We start from the raw sequence: 26209 nt of genomic DNA on the forward strand, positions 1-26209 counted from the left end.
CAATAAGAGTGATCTTACTCACATCTGAATTTGAAGAAAAATATGAACATTAATCCAATCCTTTTCATTTCAAATAGTAATCATTCTTTGGAAGCCATCCTGTTCTTGTAGCATAGCTTGCCTAGCTTGGAGCTGACTTTCGACTGGCTTCCTCCCCCAGACTCCAAATCGATGCTTGCATTTCTGTTTCCTAACATTGCAACCTAAATGGCTTTTATGATCCCAAAAGGAGAAGAGAAAAGGATGGTTGGGGGGGGGAGGGGGAGAGAAATTGAATGAAGATGTTGAAAAATATAATTTCTCAATAATGCCCATTAACCACAGGGGTCATTGTGGCAAAAAGAACTGGATAAGAAATGCACTAAAAGCTCCAGTCTATTGGATGTTGTGACTGACAGCCTTTTCACCGAGCAGCTACAAATGGAACTAATGGTTTAAACTTGTTAGCTATTGTCAGAGGCTCCAATTCTCAAGCCAGCCATGGATGCTATGGCAGAAATCAATAAGGTATCACTTACAGGTTGAACTGCCAGATCATACAGCTTGCCTGAAGAGAAATGCTTCTTATATTCTGATCCTCCTGATGAAAGAAGTCTGTTGAATTTCTAGGAAGTCCGGCCTGTACACTCTTGCTAAAACAAGTAACTTTTTTAGCACATTAAGCACCACCAGAGAAGAATGTGTGTTTGGGTCTGTGTGTGCGCATGATGGTGATGGTATATGCCTCTACCTGCATATTGGGATGGAGGAAAAAAGGTTGGTGTGAAATAAACTGAGATATGCAGTTTCAGCTGATAGAATTCTCTCCACATGCACTGTTCATGCTCTATTCCAGATAGCACAGATGCTAATATTGGATTGCTATCTCACTGCATTTTGGTATATGTTATTTTTTTTTGTTACAGGACATTTTCCTTGGAATAAAGTTTTGAAATGTAAAGACTTTGTCCCTGTTCGCAACAGCTCAAAATAATTCATAAATCATTAGTGTGATTGAATTCCATAATTATAAAACTCAAGAGAATAAATATGTTGTTCCTTCCTTCCTTCAAAAATGGCTGTAATGGTGTGATTAAATGTCTGCTTGGTTTTGTCATGCACAACAATTGCAATACACATCAAAAGTAGGCAGAGCATCCTTCCTTTCATTCCCCATAGGCCATCTATGTATGGCCACCATATTGGCTTAGAGAGGGACCAATTAACCTAAAAACTTCCTACAACAACATGACATGTTTTACAATTCTCTTCCAACTACACATTTCTTTTAAATACAAATATCTTCAGTGTATACATTTTTGTATGCAACTTTAAATACATTTTTTAAAAAATGTTGCACACTCCAGTGGCCATATTTTTGAGTAGAGAATTATGGAAAGCTTGTGAGAAGCCTTCATTACTGCCAGCCAATGCTATTACCACAAAACCTATTTTAGGCAATTGCATTATTCAGTGGTAACTGCTCTCCCTGAATCTGAGTATCTCATACCTCTATATCATGTCTCTTTCTCACTTTTATGAACTATGGAGGAACAATGACTCCTTGTCTGCTAACATCTAAGACTGTTTTTGAGCAAACCCTGATTTTAACTTGATACAACAAACTACCAGGCAGAAGAAGGGCAGAAAAATGGACATCAAGAGTGAACAGTTGTTATACAGGCCCAGCTCCATTTTTTTGTATGATAGTTAGATAAAAGAAGAAGGGATATGAACAGAAAGAAACACTAAGAATCACCTTTCACTGGGAAGAAGAGGTCAGTGTTTTTTTTAACCGATAAGCATCAAGAAGTGCTAGTTAAAGAAAACAACTAGGCATCAAGCTTTGAAAAAGAGTTTTCAAAGAAAAAAAAACCCTCAGGCAATCGGTGTGTGCAAGAAACCTGCCTAAATGAATATCAGAATCACTTTGAGCCTGCAAGGATAAAACTAGCCCAAAAGGAGAGATTTCATCTTGTTTCTCAGAGATTTGTATTGCAGTTTGGGAAATAAAAAGATGGGGTTAAGAAACAAGAAGAAATCGTGCTCATGGCCGAAGAAGGTCAGACACAATGAAATGTTTTATATTCCATATCAGCTGCTAAAGTAAAGAAATTCACTGTGACTTTAAAGATCAGGATTAGTTCATTACAACCATTTGACTATTTTATCCTTTCCCTCCCCTTATACTTCCTGTGGTACGTCACTTCATTCTGTTGCATTGGACAAGCAGGTTTGAGAAAAGAGTTGCAGCAGTGAAAATGAATGTTTTGCCGAAATTTCTATTTTTATTTCAAATGATACCTATTCTTAAAAAGGATTCAAACTTGGAGGAATGGCAAAAGGGTATTAATAAATTTGTCTGGGCAGGGAAAAGGCCACGAGTTAAATTTAAGATTATGCAGGATACGCGTGAGAGAGGTGGTCTTAAAATGCCTAATCTTAAACTATACTATGAAGCTGCTGCTTTGTCAGCGATAAGTGATTGGATTAATTTAACACAAGTGAGATTATTAAATCTTGAAGGTCATGATTTGCTATTCGGTTGGCATGCATATTTATTGTATGATAAGAAGGTGGATAATGTGTTTAAGGTGCATATTTTAAGACATGCTATGCTGCGAGTTTGGAAAAAGTATAGACATAAGCTAAATTATAAGATACCTATATGGGCAATACCGAAACACGCAATAGAAAATATAAGTGTTGGGTTTAAACATGATGTGACTACATATAAGGAAATTTTAAGTTTGGAAAGGAATGTATGGTATTTGAAGCTGTACAATATCTTACGAGAAGAAAAGATTGTACAAACTTGGTTTCAGTATGGGCAATTACAGGCCAGGTGGAAAGAAGATCAGAAAATTGGTTTTTCAATGACTGATGAAAATTTGGTAAAGCAAATTAGAGATCAAGGTCAAGCACATATCAAACGGATATATCTTGCACTGATAGAAATTGATTCAGAGACAGAACTTGTTAAAGACTGTATGATAAAGTGGGCTCAGAATTTTCAAGAAGTCATTACAATGGATACTTGGGAAAAGATTTGGGTGAGAAATGTAAAATTTACGCAAGCTCAAAATTTAAGAGAGAACTTTTATAAAATGTTTTATAGGTGGCATTTAGATCCTAAAAAACTAGCAAGTATGTATCCGAACTGCCAGCCTAAATGTTGGAGGTGTGGTGGTGAAGATGCAACGTATTTTCATATATGGTGGACCTGTAAAAAGGTTAAAGCATTTTGGATTAAAATTTGGTGGAATATGCAAAAGATATTTAAGAAAAGGATAAAGTTTTGTCCGCAATTGTTTTTACTGGGCATTATTACTGACACTACTGTTGTGGACACTAAGTTGATGTTGAATTTAATTATGGCAGCAAGACATTTAGTAGGGCAATATTGGAAGAAGGAAGAACTGCCGACTATAGAAGAATGGACTTTAAAAGTTTCCAACCTGGCGGAAATGGCAAAGATCTCAGCGTACTTGAAAGACCATTCGCAACAGAGATATATTGTGGAGTGGAAAAAATGGATTGACTATATCCAGAATAAATATGGGACTAAAAAGTTTCACTTAGCATTTGAATAAGTATTGATGTGATATTTATATTGCTTGTAGTTATTTTATAAGAGTTAAAGTGCGATAGATTTAATAGTTTATTGTTGTTTGCATATGGTAGACTATGATTGTACTTTTATAACTTGTATTTAGCTCTGGGAAGTCGGGGAGGGGGGAGGGGGAGGGAGGTGTTGGGGTGGGTTGGGAAGAGGGGAGGGGGTTGGGAGGGGTTTTGTTTTGTTTTGTTAAAAATAAAATGTACTGTAAAACTTTTCAATAAAAAAAAAGAGAAAAGAGTTTCCAACTGCAAATCACATCATATACCTGTACAATTAGCACAGGGTCCCCCCAGGGCTGTGTGCTCTCTCCACTTCTCTTCTCTATCTATACCAATGACTGCATCACAAAAGATCCCTCTGTTAAAATATTGAAGTTTGCAAATGATACAACAGTGATTGGTCTCATTTGAGACAATGACGAATCTGCATACAAACGGGAAGTTGAACAACTAGCCTTGTGGTCCAGCTGGAACAATCTTGAACTGAACACACTCAAAACTATAGAAATGATCGTAGGTTTTAGGATAAGCCCTCCTATTCTACCACCTCCTACAATACTTGACAACACAGTATCAACAGTAGAGACATTCAAATTTCTAGGTTCTATAATATCTCAAGGCTTAAAATGGACACCTAACGTCAAATTGGTTATCAAAAAAGCACAACAAAGAATGTTCTTCCTGTGCCAACTCAGAAAGCTCAGACTACCCAGGGAGCTGCTGATACAATTCTACAAATAAATTACTAAGTCTGTCATTTGTACCTCTATAAACTGTATGGTTTGGCACTGCAACCAATAAGACAGAAACAGGCTTCAATGGATAGTTAGAACTGCAGAAAAAACAATTGCTACCAGCCTGCCTTCCATTGAGCACTTGTATACCGCACAAGCCAGAAAGAGGGCTGAGAAAATATCTACAGAACCCTTATAACCTGGACATAAACTGTTTCAACTTCTTCCTGAAGATATAGGGCATTGCACGCCAAAACAACTAGACACAACGACAGGTCCCCCCCCAAGCCATCCCTGTGTTAAACAACTAATTCCCACAACACTGTCAAACTACCTAATAGGTCTGTATTACTATTATCCTTCTCATCCTTCCTACTGTGTTCCCTGAAAACAAGACCTATCCTGAAAATAAGCCCTAACTTGATTTTTACATTTGCACCTACCCCAAAATAAGCCCTAGTTTTGGGGTGAGGCACACACGTAAAAATCAAGCTGCCCCATGCACCCTGCATCTGCTTACCTTAGGACACTGTAGCAAGGCCTCCCACACCCTGACACCTCTTGTGCCACTGCCTGAGTTCTTCTGTGGCTATTTGTGTCTGCATGCCACAAGGCACATTGCACCAGTGCAATCACTCACGGCAGGAGGCCACTGCTGCCACTTGCACACACCATAGCATGACACACCATGCTGCCTCCTGCTGTGAGTAGTGACACCAGCGTGATTGGTGTGATGAGCCATGAGGCCTCCTGCTGTGAGCGGTGGCATTGGGTCGATCAGCGCAATGAGCCACACAGCCTCCTGCTGTGAGCAGCAGCATTGGCGTGATCGGCGTGACAAGCCTCGCAGCTTCTTGCTGCAAGTGGCAGCAGCAGCATGATGCGCCACATGGCTTGTAGCTGCAAGCAGCTGCAGAACTCAGGCAGTGATGTGACAGGTGTTGGGATGTTGGAGGCCTGGCTACAGTGGTCCTAGGGTAAGCGGGTAAGACATCCCCCCAAAATAAGACCTGGTGCTTCTTTCAGAGGCAATATATATATATATATATATATATATATATATATATATATAAGATCTGGTCTTATTTTCGGGGAAACACAGTATTAACTTATTTTGGGGGAAACATGGAATAGCAATTTTAAGATGTATGGACTTCAACTCCCAGAATTCAAATTGAGTAGTTCACCCAACGTGGTGTCTGGGGAATTCTGGGAGTTGAAGTCCACACATCTTAAGGTTGCTAAGGTTGAGAAATCCTGGTCTATATGCTGATTAGCAACTACTCCCAAGGATTTCAGAGAGGCATTTTCCCAGACTTCAGAGAAAATGAAAAACATTTCTATATAGGAAATGTTGTCTATCATTTAGTTTCATGTTCTCTATGTGAACTAAACAGAAACCTTAGTAATTTAGTGCTGTTCTTTACACAAGCTTTTCACATGTGACATGTGTACTGAATTACTTTGGGTAGAGGTAGTTAGAGTTTGCCTTGTTTTTGTAAAATTGCCTTCTGGACTAGCAAGGTTTTTCTTCCCAATGGATTATTTTTAATTTGTATATGGAGACTGGTTGTTCTTTAAAGAAAAGCTGGCATGTGGCAAAGCAATACACAAGCTTCTAATATCATGTTTATTTCCAAGAGTGTCCCTGGGTCTGAACTGTAACACACAAACCTTTTTAGAAAATGAAAATGATCAATTGCTGAAGCTCAGGGCTAAGTAAACTGCATTCTAACTACGTGTGTGTGTGTTTGTGTGTGTGTTTGTGTGTGTGGGGAGAACAAACATAAGGAAAGTGGATGTATTATGAAGCATCTCTAAGGGAGAGAAGCCCTGCCACATCCTGGTAAATCAGTAGTTTGTAACTGATTGTTTTTCCGTGACAGCCATTTTGTGAATAGGCAATGTATCCTAGTAGTCATTTCCCCAAAATTTATTCTCAAAATGCCAAGAAGCTCCAAAAACTCTAGATAATAGAATTAGGGAATTCAGTGCCCTTTATTTAGAGTAAAAGTGCTCTAATCTCATACCATTAAACATACTGGTAGAAATAATAACTGTTCAAAATATCTGGAAGAGACAATGTTATCCATCATAGGAACAATTGTGGTTTATTAGCCGAATATCACCATGCTTATTAAATAAATTTTTAGCGAACATTATCTATACCCAAAAGCTAATCCAAGACTGAACTTTAAAAAATCTAAAAGCTTGTCCACCTGATGTTAGTCTTAGAAAAAAAATCCCCACTTTTCTTATTACAGCAAGCTCTCCTGTTACTAACAGCAAAATGTATAAAAGAGTTCAAGGATAAATTTTCTTTAAGTTAGATATCGACTCCTTGTAATGGATGGTTGTGATTTGCCATATATCTTCATTTTAAAAAAAAGTCAATGTCCACATTATTTAATTAACTTTCTCCACAGCTTTACACAAATGAGGAAGGAGAGCTTTGCTTAAATTTAATTACTTTCCCTTGAGGTGTATAGTACAGTGATATCGCCACAAAATAAGGACAGCTACAAATCAAGGTAAAAAAAATATTGGTAATTGATTCTATGCACGTTTTTGAATGAACAGTATCTCTATAGATTTCTCCCAAGTTGGAAGATATTATGGTTTCCTTATTTCTATTTTATTTCCCTTATTCTAAGGGCTAAATACATGCTAAAACAACAACAGGACTAAGATGTTAAAAAGGGAATATTTCCTGTTTTTTATAAGATGATTTCATTGGAACATCCCATAACTTTTCCAATAGTATCCAAATCCCCTAACTTTGAGAAATTCAATAAGCATTGATAAAAATTGTAGTTAGTGCAACACTTTGGTCTTTACACACTTTTCTGTTCATTTAGGATCCTTGCTAAATTGTGGCTCTATGGATTGTTTTCTGGAAATGCAAGAGAAAAATAGCAGTCATCATTATGAGGGTAGAAAGAGAACAGAAAAGTCAATTATAATTTGAGGAAAAACGGGGTGGTAAAAGTGACAAAATCTAGCATATTTTGTGTATTTAAGATGAAAGAGTTCATTGCATACACGTTCTCATGAAGTGTTTGAAATTGGGAGCCAAGTATTTAGAACCATCAATTGAATTTTCTATTAATAAAGGAGAATATTTGTAGCTCAGGGTTGAACTGTGGGGTCTTTGGTGCTCTCTGAGCTTGGTTGTTTTGTTGCAGATGTTTCATTACCAAATTAGGTAACATCATTAGTGCTAAGCACTCAGAAAGGATCAAGGACCCCTGATTTCCTGTCAAAAACTAACCAATTATGGTCAATATATGTCCAGTTGCAGAACTTGGGAGTAAAAATGTGCATTTAACATGGTCCAAAAAAAGTATCACTATAATATAACTTAAAATAATGCAGGACCAACTTTTTCCCCTCCTTCTTATGTGGATTGGATAAGGCAACATAGGACAATCTAATTCCCCACACTTAAAAAATAAGTGGGTTGGACATAAAGAAAATTGGGGATTTTGCACACCAGTGGTCAATAAAGCTGTGTGGGTTACCATAGCAATTTAACCTCTAATTCTCAAATTTTAATCTTAGAATTAATCACCATGGCATCAGAATAATATATATTTCAGAGCACCTTCATAGCTTTAAAATTCTGGTCAAATGGCAACAAACCTCAATGTTTAAGGATTTCCGTCCTGTCAAAATCACTGGCCAATGGGAAGGCTTCTGTCATTCACAACATTCAAGTTTTCTTGTGTTCCTTACCTTCCTGCTGACAGCTTCAAACATCTCAAGGGACCAGAGGATTCTCTCTCTCTTTCTCCCCTCTCCTCTCCCCCCTCTCTTGCATTCTCTCTTTCATTCTCTTTCTCTTCTCTCTCTCTCTCTTGTATTTTGACTATTGGGAGAAGCTGGGAGGGGCAACAGGAGAACGAAAGGTCTATATATGCATGGTTCTGCTTTTCTTCCCTTCCAATAAAATACTGGCAATTTGTTCAGCTTTTTCCTGTCTTGATAGTATTTAAAAGCATTCAATTAAGATTTTATAATGTGTCCAGTGAGTTAACCCCCCCTATGGTATTAGAAAAAAAATTACATATATAAATAAAATACATCAAAGCATTAAAAAGCTATTACACACTCTGAACATAAAATGGCAGAATAATGATGGATCCTGCCATGCAGCAAACATATTCAAAAATATTATCTTCCTGGTAATGAAATGCCATCCGTTTCATTTTAAGCTAAATACATTAGACATATCAGTGTAGTCTGTGCTGACACAGCAGTGAGTTGAAATTGAAAATCTGAAATTATATATATGATTGGACACAGTGTTAAAGTAATTTATAGGAAAAACCACAAATATGCTGGGTCTGCACCTTCTGGTGAACTCATTTTACAGAATCAGATAGAAGAAAACACTACCATTTCTAATATGCAGTTGGAAATGGCATCCCGCCAGTGTCCCAATATATATTCTGAACAGAGGAGTTGGGCAGAAGGGTGGGGGGGTAGAAGAAGAAGAGGAACGATGGAGACACTGGAAGAAAAAAAAAGCGAGGGAGACTTGATTCAAATTACCACAATTCTGCATAAGCCTTCGGGAAAGTGGCATTCGTTTTCATTACTCTGGCCTAATATGATACAGCAGCTATAGGAAATGTATTAACTATCAAGACAAATGGGAGATAACAGGAAAATATTTAGAGAGGAAGATAGAGGCTAATTTTAGTGTGACTGCAGAGGCGTTGTGTCTATTGCTATTGAGCTCACTGTGGCAGCAGAGATTATTATGATGATCATCGGATACCCGACTATCAGGAAATTAGACCAGAATGCAGGCTGGGAAGACTGGATGTGATGGTCTCTCACCTTTATTTTAAAGCTTTCACGGTCTCTTTCTTACCCAGCCTGGGCAGGCTGCTCTTATAATGGCATAATCGTTCCAAGAAAAGCCATGATGTTTCCAAGGTGTGAATCTATGCAGATTTTGAGAATGTATAACTTGGATTGAGAGAACAGAAGAGGCAGGATATGAGAGAGTCAGACCAGGCCTATTTAACTGTCGAAAGACAAAGTTGAGTCTCCTGCAGTAACCTCAAAGCTAGATCCAGTTTTTTGGTGCAACAGGATTTGGGCTAGATTCCACTGAAAGCCAAAATGAAGCATAGATCATATTAAACAACCGTATAAGCTTTCTCCCTTCCATCAATGTCTGTTGAAAGTAATTTCATACTCAGATTTCTCTTTTAGCCTGAAATTCCACCAATATTACTTCCAAACCAATTCTCTTTCAATTAATGTATTTACTAAGTGTTCATTACCTCTCATTCTTCCACAATTTCCTATCCTTTCCCAAATAATATTTTCATTTCCATTATCTCTTTTTATCTCCATAAAATGGAAAGAGCAAACAAAAACAGCCAAGCCTCCCCAAGCTATTTTTCAAAAAGATTTCATAAATGATGGCCCAATTCACTTTTACTTGGCCTCTAGCTGAAATTACAGGGTTCAGGGCAGTGTTTTTTTCTTCAGCCTTAGCAACATTCAGTTATGTGAACTTTAATTCCCAGCATTCCCTAGCCAGCAAAGTTGAAAGACACTGAATTGAGAGTAAGAAAAAAAGGGAGGTTGTAGTCAGGAGTCATTCAGTGTTCAAGTCAGCCTGGCATATATTTCCAGCAGCAAAGGCATCTGGACATGAAAAATAGCTTACATTCAGGACAGCAAGGGTAGCATTAAACTGACCATGGCGATGTGCAAAGTGGGTGAAGTCCTAATACTCCTTTCTTTCTTTCTTTCTTTCTTTCTTTCTTTCTTTCTTTCTTTCTTTCTTTCTTTCTTTCTTTCTTTCTTTCTTTCTTTCTTTCTTTCTTTCTTTCTTTCTTTCTTTCTCTCTCCCTCCCTCCCTTCCTCCCTCCCTCCCTCCCTGATCTTTCTTTCTTTTACACATCTTGTATAATGCATCAGGTTTATCTAAGATTATGACAGAAAAGTGTTCTTGCCAGTTTTCAGCAATCATGATCAAAAGGTAAGATGCAAAATATGGATGTCATGCTCACAAACCCTCCAGTCTCCTGCTCTGCAGAATCATACAAGTCCCAATGGGACAATCTTGAGGCTGAAGCTATTGAACACTTTTAGAAACCTACACGTATATATAATGGAATAATCAGTTAAGGACAAGCAGACAAATAGCAAAAAATGTATGCTATGTATGTATGCTTGGAGGATTTCTCCGTTGGTAACATCAGGTGAGCGCCCTCTAATGAGCTTCCTGTTTCTGAACAAAAAGCATCACCTGTGAATTTCCAAAGCCTTGGAAGTATCTAGCAAAGCAACTGAAAACTGGCAGAAATTGAAGCAAAATGTCATTCTCTCTGCGGTGGAAGCTGAGCTGCAGAAAAAGAATATCTGTAGAAGGATGTCTTTTACAGGGAGCAGGGGTGCTTATCAGGTACAATAGTTTGTAGCTCTCGAAACATAACAAGTATTCAGTGGTATAGTGATGAGAGAGCTTGAAAAACTCCACATTCCAGGAAGAAAAGAGATTTTTTTCAAAGGTATACGTTTCCTAAGAAAAAGCAGCGAGACCACATACAAAAGGATTTTCAACTGATTTCAAACTCCTTTACAAGGACTTTTGTGAAGAATGGAGACTAGTCAGGCAGGAGAATGAGAAAAACAGTTGTATTCAGCAACATGCTCATCTACAGTGAAATTTCCCTCCCAAACAGATAATATCCTAGAGAAAAACACAATAAATCATTCAAAGACTGGATCTTTTTTCTTTTAGTTGTTTTCATTGAAAGATAAACGAGATGACTTGAGGAGAGTCCATCAATGTCTAGAGAATTAGCCAAATATTTAACAACAAATAAGCCAAGAGCAGAGCCATACATTCTTATTAGCCCATCACCTATACAGGCCATTTACCACTTCATTGATATAAGAAATGGATGATGTATTCTTCTTATGTCTAGGCCATAGCTCAAAGCAACCATGCCCATGTTTTCCAGCTATAATTCAGAATTGCTATTTTCTGACCTGAATCCTCTTAATTGTTTCATATTGGAAGGTTTTCATCTCTTTGTTCCATTCTAGGAGCCGCCCCAGATCCAAATGGCTAACGTGTCCTCTCCTGTTCAATGGGTGGTTGTTTTCCTGGGCAGCCATTCCATTCTAAGCTACTTAGAGTTTAACAAACTTAAGTTGGATCCAGTGATGACCTGTTACATCAATGCATGAAGCATTGAAGCAACTCTAGAAGCTCATGAACCGTTCAACCCTTATATCTTCCCCTTGCTTTCCTGCTCTCTGCCCATACATAGCACTGGTTAAATGAGTGGATAAAAGGTGTCAACTGAAATTTCATTTCCTACAACAGTCCTAAATGGCTTCCAGAAAGAAGCAATGTTATGGGTTAGAGTTGGTTTAGAGAAAGCATTGCAACATGAGAAGATAGGTCACTCTATCTTGATTAACACATTCAGATGTATACAATCTAATTAACACTTTGTATTTAATGTCAAAAATGTTATACATAAAGAACTCTTCTTGTTTAGATGTTTCAACTGCTATTTATTTTACTTTATTGTTTGATCATATACTGGATGGGTTGGTGCCCATCCTAAGAACTTAAGGACTGCTGGTAGACTTTAAATATTTTAACAAACTAAATAAAACTATATTTAAGTATAGAACTTTTAATTGCTCCTAAAATGGCGCAATATTTAGGCCAATGGACATACTATAACTTGTCCCCCATTTATTGTACTTCTTAAAGATAACGTATACATTACAGTGAAATACTTTAAAAGTCCACCAAATTTCTTCTTCACAATTATATTTATTTATTTATTTATTTATTTATTTATTTATTTATTTATTTATTTATTTATTTATTTATTTATTTATTTATTTATTTATTTATTTATTTGATTTATATACTGCCCTTCTCCCGAAGGGAGAAGATTGACCAGGACAAAGCAAAGGAGTGTAGCTATTACTCACAATTAAAACAATAGGTGGGATTCAGTAAGGTTATTCAGAATGGCCTCTCAATCTCTTTAGCCTGAACCATTTGGCTAATGCAAATTTTCTTTGAACTCAGGTTAGTATTCTAACAGATAAAATAGTAAATCTAAGATGCCAGGGTTTAAAGTAAAATAAATATAAAAAGGAATGACATACATGCAGATAAATTGGTAAAATTTTTCAGGATATAAGATATCTTTTATTTATAGGCAAAAAGCATAAAAAAACCTGCACAATAGGAATAGTTAACAATGCTGGCTGAAGAAACTCTGTTGCCTGAGGCAGAGAGGATAACATTCTTTCTCCATTCCTAAAGAAACCAGATAAAATTAATTTAAGACTTTAGGCAAACATTTGATTTGGGAGGATCCAAAATGCCTCTTCTTTCAACAGAAAGTAAAGTTCAGGAAGAAGCAGGCAAGATTACCAGTTCAGTATCATCAATATGCTGATGATACCAAAACAATTATACATCTCCACACCTAGCCAGACAAGTAATGCTGTGGTGGTGCTAGATGAGTGCCTGGAGGTTATATGAATGAGGAGGAACTGTCTTTGACTAAACTTTGGTAAATCAGAGGGTTATGGGTTTTGCCTCCCCTCCCCAGCTCAGAGGATACTTCATCATTGACTTTGGATGGAATGGCACTTCTCCGGACTGAGCTGATGCATAATTTGGGGGTTCTTTCTGGACTTGTGGCTCCTGCTTGAGGAACAGGTGGCAGCCATGGTTGGGTGGGCTTTGTACAGATTTGTCTAGTGTGCCAATTGAACTTTTTCCCAGACAAGGAGGCATTGCTCATGGTCATTCATGCTTTGGTCATTTCTTGTTTGGATTACTGCAATGCACATTACATGGGGCTGCCCTTGAAGGCCAGTTCGGAAACTTCAGCTAGTCCATAATGCAGCATCATCCAAAGTAATGCCCCTCATACCTCTGCTATGTGAGCTGCACTGATTTCCAGTTTCTTTCAAGGTGCTAGTCATCACCTTTAAAGTCCTGTATGGGCCTGGTTATCTGAGAAGTTTCTCTAAGGACTTCTAATTACTTACCAAATCAGATAGACTGGATATGCTCCCTGGATTACCATCTGATGGGAGTTAGGAAGCGTGCCCCATAGGACACACTGCCCCCTGAAGCTCTGCATGCCTCCATCCTCCTAGCCTACTGTAAAGTTCTGAAGGCCTAGCTCCACCCCAGCCCCCCCAGGGTCAATTGTTGGGATCAGATTGGATTATTGTACATTAGAAGTTTGACTTGGTGGCAGCTTTTTGTTTTTAATGTTATCATGTGTTTAGTTTTATATTTTTAATATGGTTTCATACTGTTGTGATTCCTCACCAGCCAATGGATCTGGCAGCTGAGTCTGAGGACTCAGATGAGGAGGAGGGGCCTGGAGTGACATTAGAGTCAGAGGAAGGCTCTGAGGAATTCTGTTCTGTACCAGCCTGCTACCGGCCCTGCAGAAAAGGCAGGGACAACCCCTTTACAAAGGGCAAGAGGCTGGAATAAAGTCTGCCAAATTTATTAACATAAAACAGACACCAACCATGAAACAGGAGCTATGAAACAAGAACTATTCAAGTGGTTGCCTTCAGCAAACCAGCCCTCCCATGCATTCCCCCTTAAATACAGTTCAGGGCGTTGCTTCTCTCTGCCTTCTTCCGAGGAGCCCCATTGCCCTCCTCTGTTTACTCCTGATTGACTGCCTCCTGCGTCGGGCATCCTTGAACAGGGCCAGCTGTGGGTCATCTTCATCCACGCTGTCAGGCTCACACAGCTGGGTCTGTGTCGTGACCAGATGAGAGGGGCCTGGCTGGGGGCTCTCATCAAGCTCTTCAATACCCCCCTCCTCCTCCTCCTCTTAGTCGTCCGACCCAACTGCCAAACCCACAGGCTGACCCTGAATCACAACAAATTCCAAGACTTATGGTCAGATGAGGATCCTGGCCCCTCTACTCACACTCGGGCTGAGACACAGCTTTGCTGGGAACCTGAGTTGGACAGCAATGAGGAACAGCTGGGACAAATCCCAAATGCATGAATGTGCAGGCTGGAGAAGCGAGTGGGACAGAGGCATGCAATGGGGTGGCTCCAAAGGCAAAGGAGAAGGCATTAGGAAGCCATGCCTTGGCTGAATTATAAAAGGGGGAGGTTTGGGAGGTGCTGGTTGCCAAAGGCAACTGTTCGTCCTAAGGATTGAGTTTTTATGGACTGTGTTTGTTTGCCTTGGACATTGACTCAGGTATGTGAGAATACAAGGAATTGTTTTTTCTTGCAGTTCCTGACTGTTTTTTGGAAGAGGGGTTTCTCCTTGTGAGCATAACAAGGACTCACATAGGTTGGGACAGATCATCTACATTGTTTTAACTGTTGATTGGAAGCCACCCAGAGTTAGATAGAAGATGGGCAGCTGTATAAATATTTTAAACAAACAAACAAAAAAAATACTCAAACAAAATATCCTTATCAGTCCCCAATCTTGTTTCTAACTTGCCTGAAGAGTTCCAGGTTGAGGAAGAATGGATCAGTGGAAAAATAACCCAAAAAATTAGAGTAACAAATATGAAAAAGTTCCTTGGAAGGAGTGGAAAAATCCACCCCTATTTCTGTTTTGAGATCAGTGAAACTTTAACTATATTGACATTCTCACATTAATTTCTATTTTTAGATCTAGCATGATTTATAATCTCCCATAAAATGCAGGGTTCTTGGATAATTCCATCCTCCCACACAAATATCAAATTAAATTATATTTTAAATTAGCTTTAAATAGAGAGTGCAATATTAACTATAAGTCAACACTCTAGGAGGAGAAAAAATGAACCAAATTAAAAAGAGGTTTTAACAAAATCCTAAACTATATTTCTATCTAGATGTTTCAATAGCAGTCTCTGCTATATATAATTTTTTTTAATCCCATTTATATCCTGCCCTTCTCCGAAGACTCAGGGCGGCTTACAATCTAAGCACAAATCAAATGTGCTTAGGAATAGCCTTCATTCTATGTATATGCCTGCTTATTAGGGCTTTCCCCCCCCAAGCGGCATTATTACAAAGTCAGCTTATTGCCCCCAACAATCTGGGTCCTCATTTTACCTACCTCGAGAGGATGGAAGGCTGAGTCAACCTTGAGCCTGGTGGGATGCGAACCTGCAATAATTGCAGGCAGCTGGTGTTACTTAAGGAGGCATTAGCCCACTGCTCCACCAAGGCTCTGTAGAATAGAATAGAATAGAATAGAATAGAATAGAATAGAATAGAATAGAATAGAATAGAATAGAATAGAATAGAATAGAATAGAATAGAATAGAATAGACCTGGAAGGGACCTTGGAGGTCTTCTACTCCAGCCCCCTGCTTGAGCAGGAGAACCTATACCATTTCAAACAAGTGACTGTCTAGTCCAGGGGTAGGCAACCTCGGCTCTTTTATGACTCATGGACTTCAACTCCCAGAATTCCTGAGTTCAGCTATGCTATGCTATGCTGACTCAGGAATTTTGGGAGTTGAAGTCCATGAGTCATAAAAGAGCCGAGGTTGCCTACCCCTGGTCTAGTCTCTTAAAAATCTCCAGTGATGGAGCACCCATGATTTCTGAAGGCAAGCTGTTCCTTTGGTTAATTGTGCTCACTATTAAGAAGTTTCTCTTCAACTCTAGGTTGCTTGGTTTCTTGGTTCCTGCCCTCTGGTGCTTTGGAGAATAGTTTGATGCCCTCTTCTTTGTGGCAGCCCCTCAAATACTGGAATACAGCAATCATGTCGCTCCTGTTTCTTCTTTTCTTTAGACTAGCCAAATCCAAGTCCTGCAGCCGTTCTTCATATGTTTTAGTCTCCAGGCCTTCGATCATTTTAGTTGCTCTTCTCTGAACTTCTTCCAAGATCTTAACATCTTTTCTGTAGTATGGTGACCAAAATTGGTTGCAGTATTCCAGGTGTGGTCTTACTAGGGTTTTATAAAACGGTACTAATACTTTGTGTGATCTTGATTCTATGTCTCTCTTTATACAGTCCAGGATTGTATTAGCTTTTTTGGCGGCGGCTGTACACTGCTGGCTTTATTGCCACAAGAGGTCATTTTAGAGCACTTTTACTTTTTGAATTGAGAAAGATTTTACCATTGGACAACAGCTGTACTCTTTCATGTATTTAATCTTTTTTGTTATGGTCACTGACCATCATTTTATACAATTGTTATTGAAAGATACAAGGTTCAAATTAAAAAAGCATAAACATCTCTAATATCAGTAGAATGAAAAAAAATGGTTCACCACAAAGCTATAAAGGCAAGTCATATAGAATACTAATTAAAAAAACTACTAATAAAATAAAATTAAAAATTAATAGGATTATATAACTACTTATGAGTAAGGTACTATAAAGGTTAATTATTAAATGCTAAGCTGCTAGGAAGTATATTTGTACATGTATGTATGTGCACAAAAATATATTGGAGTCAGTGATTGGTGAGGAGTAAATTGAACTATATACTGAAGGAATACTGTACTAAGGATTAAACTATCCAAACTGGAGAGCCAGTTTGGTGTTGTGGTTAAGACCTCAGGCTAGAAAGCAGGAGATGGTGCGTTCAACTCCTGCCTTAGCCATGAAAGCCAGGTAGGTGACTTTGGGTCAGTCACTCTCCCTCACACCCCAACTCACCTCATGAGGTTCTTGTGGGGAAAAAAGGAGGAAGAAGATATGTTGGATATGGTCATCACTTTGAGTTATCTGTAAAAATAATAATGGTGGGATACAAATAAAAGGGACGCGGTGGCTCAGTGGGTTAGGACGCTGAGCTTGTCGATCGGAAGGTTGGCAGTTTGGCGGGTCGAATCCCGAGTGCCGCGTAACAGAGTGACCGCCTGTTACTTGTCCCAGCTTCTGCCAACCTAGCAGTTCGAAAGCACGTAAAAATGCAAGTAGAAAAATAGGGACCACTATGGTGGGAAGGTAACAGCATTCCGTGTGCCTTTGGCATCTAGTCATGCCGACCACATGACCACGGAGACGTCCTCGGACAAGCGCTGGCTCTTCGGCTTTGAAACGGAGATGAGCACCGGCCCCTAGAGTCGGAAACGACTAGCACGCATGTGCGGGGGAACCTTTACCTTTACCTTACAAATAAATATGTTTCCTGCATAGAGTCATGGCATCTGAAAAAAATGACACCTTCATGGAGATATTAGAGTTTTACAGTCCAACAGTAAGAAGCTAATTAAGTCATCCTCAGAACAAGTGAAATTTCTATGAGCAAGTAAAATTTGGAACTAAAGCCACACTGGACTTCTCTTTGCACCAAAGAAGGGACAAAGGTACTGGTATAAAACTCAGTAAAACTAAATCAATCTCTCAGATGTTATATGGTTTTATTCTATGCAGAAAGGATAAAGGCCTTAGATACCTCTGTCCAGATTCCTAAGAGGACAACTCTGAGTGTCTTGCTTCATTTAGAAATTTAGGAGGATTCCTCTGTATAGCGCTCCACATACAGTATGCCAATTTTATTTCTGGCTTAAGTTCTGTTTCTCTGCTGATTTGTGGATGCTGTGATCCTTTTGGAAAACTTTTCCATTCCTGGAAAAACAGAATTCAGAGATTTGCACCAATGTGATTTATCTAGAAAAGCTCTCTGTTACTTGAAATTAGAACCATAGTTTGCCCATACTTTCCAGGTAGAGCAAAGTGACAAGGTGTCTGATATTGGTAGTATAAAAATGGGAAACATTTCGTGCTTAATATTACCTGCCTAATGCATTGTAAAGCATTTTTTATTTAGTTTTTTATTTAGTTTGCTTTAAAACCTTATTATCTGAATTTGCAGAACACACTTATTATCTCTGTGCCTTGGAAGACCATGAAACACAAGCCCATAAATTTACTTAGTTTTTATTTTATTTTATTTTATTATTTTATATATTATTTTATACTTTATTTTATTATTTTATTTATTATTTTCCCCATATACTGTATTTAGTGACCAATAGATTATACTGACTAATAGACAGGTTTCTGATTCTGTGCAGAAAAGAATGGACTTTAATTGGAGATAATTTACTAATTAATTAGCAGACACAATCCCAATATGGACTCAAAAGGAAATTATGCCTATTTATTCAATAAGGCATTTAAACTCTGCATAATGTTGTAGCTTAGACGAAACCTTTTTTTTTTATGTTTTTGGTCATTCGGAAAACACTTTACAGTTAAACCTATCTGTTTTACTAGACCTGGAAAAAGTACTTACACTGTGAAGAAACTCTGTCTTCTTCCTATAAATCTTGATCCAGAAGAATGTCTTTTCCATTTATTGCCAACCTGTCAAAAGTTGAAATATCAAGCCTGTAAGAAGCTTTGAATAAAAAATATAGTAGAACTAAAAACAGTGTGTTTTTTTTTGTGTGTGTGTGTAATTAGAAATTGTATTGTTCTTCATGGAGAAGGAAGATATGTAGCACTCCCTCATTTAAAAAAAAAATCAGTAAAAATAACCTAGATTAACTTTTCCCAATTTGAGGCTGTATAGATTTGTGGAATCACAGGTTCCATTATCCTCCATGCCTATTGTACCTATACAGCCAGAAATAGACACATAGTCAGTTATTTGTAGCCTGCCATATGGTATTCTAGCCAGACCCTTGACATAATTCCATTGACAAAATAGACACATAGAAATAAACCAATTTATGCACCATAAAAAGGGAAAAGAAAAAAAAAAGATCAGAACACATTCCCTTCAGCAGCTGACATGCAGATAAGCAAGGATTAACACTAGACTAATAATAATAATAATAATAATAATAATAATAATAATAATAATAATAATAATAGTAAGTTGGAAGGGACCTTGGAGGTCATCTAGTCCAACCCCCTGCTCAGGCAGGAAACCCTATACCATTTCAGGCAAATGGCTGTCCAGTCTCTTCTTAAAAACCTCCAGTGTTGGAGCATTCACCACTTCTGGAGGCAGGTTGTTCCACTGGTTAGTTGTTCTAACTGTCAGGAAGTTTCTCCTTAGTTCTAGGTTGCTTCTCTCCTTGACTAGTTTCCATCCGTTGCTTCTTGTCCTGCTTTCAGGTGCTTTGGAGAATAGCTTGACTCCCTCTTCTTTGTGGTAGCCCCCGAGATATTGGAACACTGCTATCATGTCACCCCTCACCCTTCTCTTCGTTAAACTACACATACATATTCTGCTGAAAAGCGATGGAGATCCAATCAGGGCCCCAAATGCAGTTCAAATACAATGCAAACCAATCAGGGCCCTAGCTACTTTTTTGGTGCAGCCTTTCCAAAACTTACAGAATGTCATGCACAAAACAATACCCTAATTAAGGAATGACAAGAGAGAAAGCCACACCCCTATCAACAATAGCAGAGCAAGCTACTGTATATAAATAGGGAACAAACCCAACTCTCACTAGCATTGATTATGTTATCTAGTTGGGTAATGAGATGTCTGCAAGCAAACAACCAAGCTCAGAGAAGATGAATTTATTTTTCAGACTGTTTAGTTGGAGCTAGAATTTATTATTGTTTTCTCTGAAATACAAATAAATTGAAAAACAAGTTTTGTCAAAATATTAAGTGAGCTCTACCGCACTATGATTCCATGAAGTCTCTGCAGTTGTACACATCTTTGCCCATTATATAGTATTAGTAATATGTTGCAAATGCTCAGCTTTTTGGCAATTTTCCACACTCAATTTCCTTGCTTTAGGGATCAATCTGTTTGCATTTTCTCCCAATTGCCTGACACTGCCCTCCATTTTAGTTTTTGTTTCATTCATTTGCTCCATTTTGAATAGAAACCATGAAATAAAAATAAAATAGAATTTTAATTACTTATAAGGTTTCTGCCAGAACTCTGGATCTGAGTTAACATATTTCACAAAGACTAATGATGTGGTAACATGATGAAAGGAAGGACCTTGAGACATCTCTGTATTTGACTAGTCCATGATGAGGAAGAATGTTTTTATAAAATTGCAAAATAATACATGTACGTATGTGCAAAATATATATAGAGAAATTAGACAACCTGTGACCTGTTGGGTCATCATTTCAGAGATACATCCTTACTAGGTTCCTCAATGTCTTCCACAATGGCAGAGCTTCTACTGTACTACCTTCACTAGAAAAGCTCTTAAAAACTTGGGAGATAATCTGAGGTGTTTCTTCCTTGAAAATAGTCCATATTGAACTGTATAGTGCAATCAAAACTCAGCAGTCGACCACAGGAAATGTTTTATGATATTTGGTATAAAGTCATAAAACCTTTTATGATACTTTTATGTCATAAAATGTTTTATAAAATTTGTCAACTTTCACTTCCACTGGTGTCATGGATTCTAGATTTTGGATGCATTTTGTAAGTTAGCCTATTTGAGGTATGTTGGTTCAAAAATCGTTGCCCCATGATGTACCATTTCATGCAGTTAAGAGTTACACACAAACAGGAGAGTTCTAGTAGTATACTATATATCAAAATATCTATATCTAGCAATTTCTATTTATATACACACAGAGGGCGAATGAGAGAGAGAGAGAGAGAGAGAGAGAGAGAGAGAGAGAGAGAGAGAGAGAGAGAGAGAGAGAGAGAGAGAGAGAGAGAGAGAGAGAGAAATTGACAACTGTTCTGGGGTGAAATTACAGTAACAAAGGTAAAATGAGGACCCAGATTGTTGGGGACAATTAAGCTGACTTTGTAATAATGCCGCTTGGGGTGTGTGTGAAAGCCCTAATAAGCAGGCATATACATAGAATGAAGGCTACTGTTAAGCTTGTAAGCCGCCCTGAGTCTTCGGAGAAGGGCGGGATATAAATGGAATTAAAATAAAATAAAAAATGAAGCAGGGGGTAAGAGTTGCTCATTGTTTTGAGAGGCAGTGAACTCAGCTACCAGCAAGTTTGAAGTTAGGAAACTGAATCTTGTTTGGCTTGTGTGTTTATTGGATAGTTCTGAATGTGTATGATTGGCTGTTGTTGTGAGTGTCAGATTTGCAAGTGTGTAGACAAAATGATGATGAATGTGTCTTTGATCTGCAGGTGGTGATGACAAAGTAGAGAAATGTTGGTTTGACTTAAAGTACAAATGGAACAGATGGTGGCCTGGAATAACTCAGTGAGTACTTTGCTTCAGTTTCTGAGACATAACACCAAATAGAAATGTTCTGTTAACAAATAAGATTAGGAACTTTAAATGGACTCAAATATATTTGTGGCTGGGCAGAAGCTTATATTACACACTTATGAGTTCATACAATGTTTACAGAATAGAAAGCGTAATGCTGTTTAATAAAAATTACGCAAGTAGCAGTTTTGCAGTGAAAATCTATTTAAATCAGAACAATCTAGAATATTGAAACATAAATGCATTCTGAAAAACTATTTGAAATGTGTACTGTAGTAAAAAAAAACAGATTTAGAAGTATGGAATGTTGGTACAGATCTAATTAAATCAGGCTAGACTAAACTGGTAAGGAATAACAAAGTCAAATTGGGTTAGAAATTCAGCCACTGATTTGAAGGCTAACATAGCTATCCTTTTTAAAACTAGAAAAATATATATCTTATTTTGCAGATTGTTAAGACCTCCAAAAACTATATTTTTCTGTGTTGAACTGTTTTAAATAATTTAAATGCAGAGTCTAGGACTCTAGGTCATATTACCACAATGTCAAATAAGGTAGAAATCCAAATGGGAATAGAAAAAAATGCTTTCAAAAAGCTGCAATACCACAATTCTGAAATAAGAATGTTTCTATTTTTTATCATTGCAGATAAAAATATATGATTTGTCTATGGTCCTATAGTCATACCTTATATGTTCTAATTTTGGTATACATCAGAAATTAAGGACAAGGAGCTGCTGATCAGAAATTTCTATCTTTCACCTGCTGGAAAGTAAACTATAAAAGTTCTCAGACTAACTGAAGCGAAGAACAAAACTGGAGAAAATGTGATCTTGTACAAAACAAAGGAGATGGAATCAGAAAAAGGGAACCAAATTGTGCATTTCATAGGGAGGAAGAAAAAAGAAACACATGAGGAGTTGAACATAGTGTATGTATAAAAAGTTATATATTAAATTAGAATGCTGAAATTCTTTCAGATAGAGCTTTCTAACTTTCTTCAATAAATATTGATTATCATAAATGCTTGTATTTCTTGTGAGCTTACCAAAGAAATTCAGGTCTTCTCTATTTTAGTGAAGACTAGCAAGGGTATAAGAAAAATGTTAAAAGAAATTTAAATACTGTGAAGCAAGATTACAAAATGTGTGGTTTAATTCAAATACATCAGAACCAGGAAGAATAAAGAAAACTCTGATTGGGCTTAACAATTGACTGAACAAATCAGTCAGTTTTATTTCCTCTGACATGCTTATTTTGTTAAATTCAAGTTCATTGTCCTGTTAAGAAATTTTTGTGTGTGCAAGGAGGATTGTGTTAGCATTTCCAAATGAAACAAAAAATATTTTACCCTTCTTCACTGGCCAAATTCAATCAATGCAGCACGGAAAGGCCACGTTGCAGCTGCCTGCCATGAAGCTATTAAGGATGACAATTGTGCAGGGAAAAAGAAGTCAAATATATTTCAGTGCCACATGCTGAGATTAAATCAAAGACTTTTAGATCTCAAAGAACTCTGTCTGGATAGATGATTCAGTCTGGTTTTCTTAAAAATTTGAATATGAAAAAATACCCTAAATTTCATGTCTATTGAGAGATATTTGTAAATTTTGGTAAGCTCTTTGTGAAAAAGACACTGACAAAATTTGAACCCACCTGAGTTCAAAGATAGTTGGAAGCTCTGAAATGGTGCTACAAAATGTGGTGATATCATCTTGAGTAAGAAGGTAACAGCGTTCCGTGTGCCTTTGGCATCTGTCATGCCGGCCACATGACCACGGAGATGTCCTCGGACAAACGCTGGCTCTTCAGCTTTGAAACGGAGATGAGCACTGGCCCCTAGAGTTGGAAACGACTAGCACGCATGTGCAGGGGAACCTTTACCTTTACCTACCTAATGGTATGTGGGAATGACCTTGAGAATCAGGACGAAGTGCTACATTCAGGAGAGTTGTTGAATAAGATGCAGCTTATCCCCCAGAAAGAATGTGAAAATGGCAAACTCAGAAGGGACCACCCCTAGTTTCTTGGGCTGTAAAGGCAAGGTTGGGAGAGAGACATACCTTCAGACTTAGAAGATTCTGTTAAAATTGCAGCTAGTACATCTGAGCGTGCTTGCTTCAGAATACTATGTCTGCCATCTTGCATAATTGTTGGGGCATTACCTCTGTATTTTTCTTTTCTTTTAAAAAAATTAGGCATTCCTTTAAGTCAGTTTTCCCTAATCTGCTGCCTTCCAGGTGGGTAGGATTTCAATTCTCACTATGTCTAGCCAATATGGATGAGAGGGATTCTGCGAATTGAAGGCTGGGGAACACTGGGAAACTCTGATTTAAGAACAGTGCTCATGGTCTGACATCCATCACAATGTATCATTCTGTACCATCCCTCAGTAGGGAAGCTACCAAACATGGTAGAGAATATCTAAATTATCATTTTTTGTGGTGTTCTATTTAAACATGCACTAAAAAAAATAACAGTGATTTTGCTTCTTCTCTGTTTTAGATGTTCTTTCACTGAGATAAGCTAGAACTGTTACAGGCCATCGGATAAACTTTCAGGAAATAATGCATATTGATACTAATGAAGAATGGACAAAACAATATCAATAAACTCCATGTTATGATCACTGCAAAAATTTCATTGCATTTCATTATCATTGCAGAAACAAAGCAGACACATGGGCACCGTTAACACAAAAAGATTTCTTATGGCATCAAGTTTTGTGTAGCGCAGATAATTTCAGTAGATTATCAAAGTGTTATTTTAAATTATGATACATTCACATATTGATGGAATGAGTGGACAGAGATTTAAAACAGTTAAGTCAAAAGAAAAAGAAATATGAAAAGAACAGCTGTGATAATTACTTATTAACAAAGCCCATGTACAAAACAGTTCTTAAGTGATAACATTGCTGTTCTTTTATTAGTAAGCTGCTTAACACTTGATGAATGGTTTAACAATTAAAAAATCTCTGAGACTGTTTAACTCACAAAGATTATTGCTGAACTGTTGACGAATTGTATCTGAGCCTTTTCACCCCTTTTCATGTAATGGAAAAACCCCCCACCCCAAATGTTATAGTAATTCCATCCGCATAAAAAGGTAAAAATACTTAAGTCAGACTCCAACTCCTGGTGACCTGTGGAGTAACTACTTACTTTGAAAACGTTTTTCACTTTCTAGAGTAGCCTAATATGTCTCTGAGGTATGCCAGCTCAGGAAACAAACACTATTGTTATTATTGTTATTGATGTAGGACAGGGGTGGGAATGACAGCCCCTTTATGACTTGTGGACTTCAACTCCCAGAATTCCTGAGCCAGCATGAAACTAAGGCTTATGTTTGGGGTAGGGCTTATATTAGGCCAACCCCCCCCCAAATCAAGCTAGGGCTTATTTTCAGGGTAGGTCTTACTTTCGGGGAAAGTTACAACTGGTTGCTTAGTGACTGAAGTTATGACTGATAAAAAAAGGGGACTTATGAGCCAGATTTGAAGTTCCGATAGTCAGGCCCTCTCCACAGTCATCTGACTGAAGTTCAGGTACTAGGCAACATGGCTACAATTGTAGGCATTAGCGGCATCCCACAGACACATGACCACGTTTTACATGTTTTACTGAAAACTGGCACTTACTTCATGATTTTCGGCTAGGCCACACCCAAAGCAAACATTTGGTTCATTTAATGACTGTGGTGTTTGCTTAAAAAGTTAGTAAAATCATTTTTTTACAACCGTTACAACTTATGACTGTATTGGACAGGCTCCATTATGTGTGTATACTGAGGACTACCTCTACATATTCCTTTGATGAAGAATTCCAAGCGATAGTTAGTGACTATACTTTTATTTTTTACTTGTTTTATTCTTCTCCTTTGAGGTGCAAGAATGGTGATTAAGTGGCTGAGAACACTAGGAAAATATTGCCATGAATATAAAACAATTGCAAAAGTATGAATAAGAATATGGCATACATCTAAAAATGAGGAATTTAGGCTCTTAAATATTTGTGGAAATAACAGTGCCTTCATGTGCATCTGGTGGATTTCTTTTGGAAAAAGGATTTTGTTTGGTTCGAATTGACGAGGACTCAGAGTGGTTAACACTGAACGAGTTTATTGAATACACAAAGTCAACTGTCAAATGTCAAATGTTGCAACCCTTTTATAGAGAAAGCGTTTGAACTGTAACCAATACAAACAGTCTGTTTTCCCGCTCCTTGGTTGTGGCGTCCAATGATTGCACCTTATTTTCCCGCTTTAAACCTTGCAAAGCTGCACAGTGTTTGCAATATCTTTTATGGCTTATTGCTAACTATTTACATACACAACACCCCTTACCCCCCAGTTGGTGTCATTTCTTTACAAAGTCCATTAGGTATTTTGGTGGCCTATGTATTCTAGAAGGGTATCTGTTACTTTGGCTGCTAGGGACCCTTCTTCCTGGTTGACTGCTTGGCTGCTGGTTACTATGCTGGTTACTACTAGACCTGGGCTCAGGGTTACTGGCTTCAGATGTACTGCCTTGTGTATTAGGTTGTGTTTGGGATTCAGTTGTCACTGGCCTACTTCGCAGGGGTATTTCCCAATCAATTGGACTGAATTGTTGTTGATGGGCATCAGGAAATGTGTCATCTTGCCCCACCACTACACCACTTTCAGGCCTAATGTTATCTGTACTGTTTGCCCTAACTGAGCTTTGGTCCCCCTCAGCTGGCACACACCCACTAG

The sequence above is a fragment of the Vipera ursinii genome (assembly GCF_947247035.1).
Source record: "Vipera ursinii genome assembly, chromosome: 2".
Classification (NCBI taxonomy): Eukaryota; Metazoa; Chordata; class Lepidosauria; order Squamata; family Viperidae; genus Vipera; species Vipera ursinii.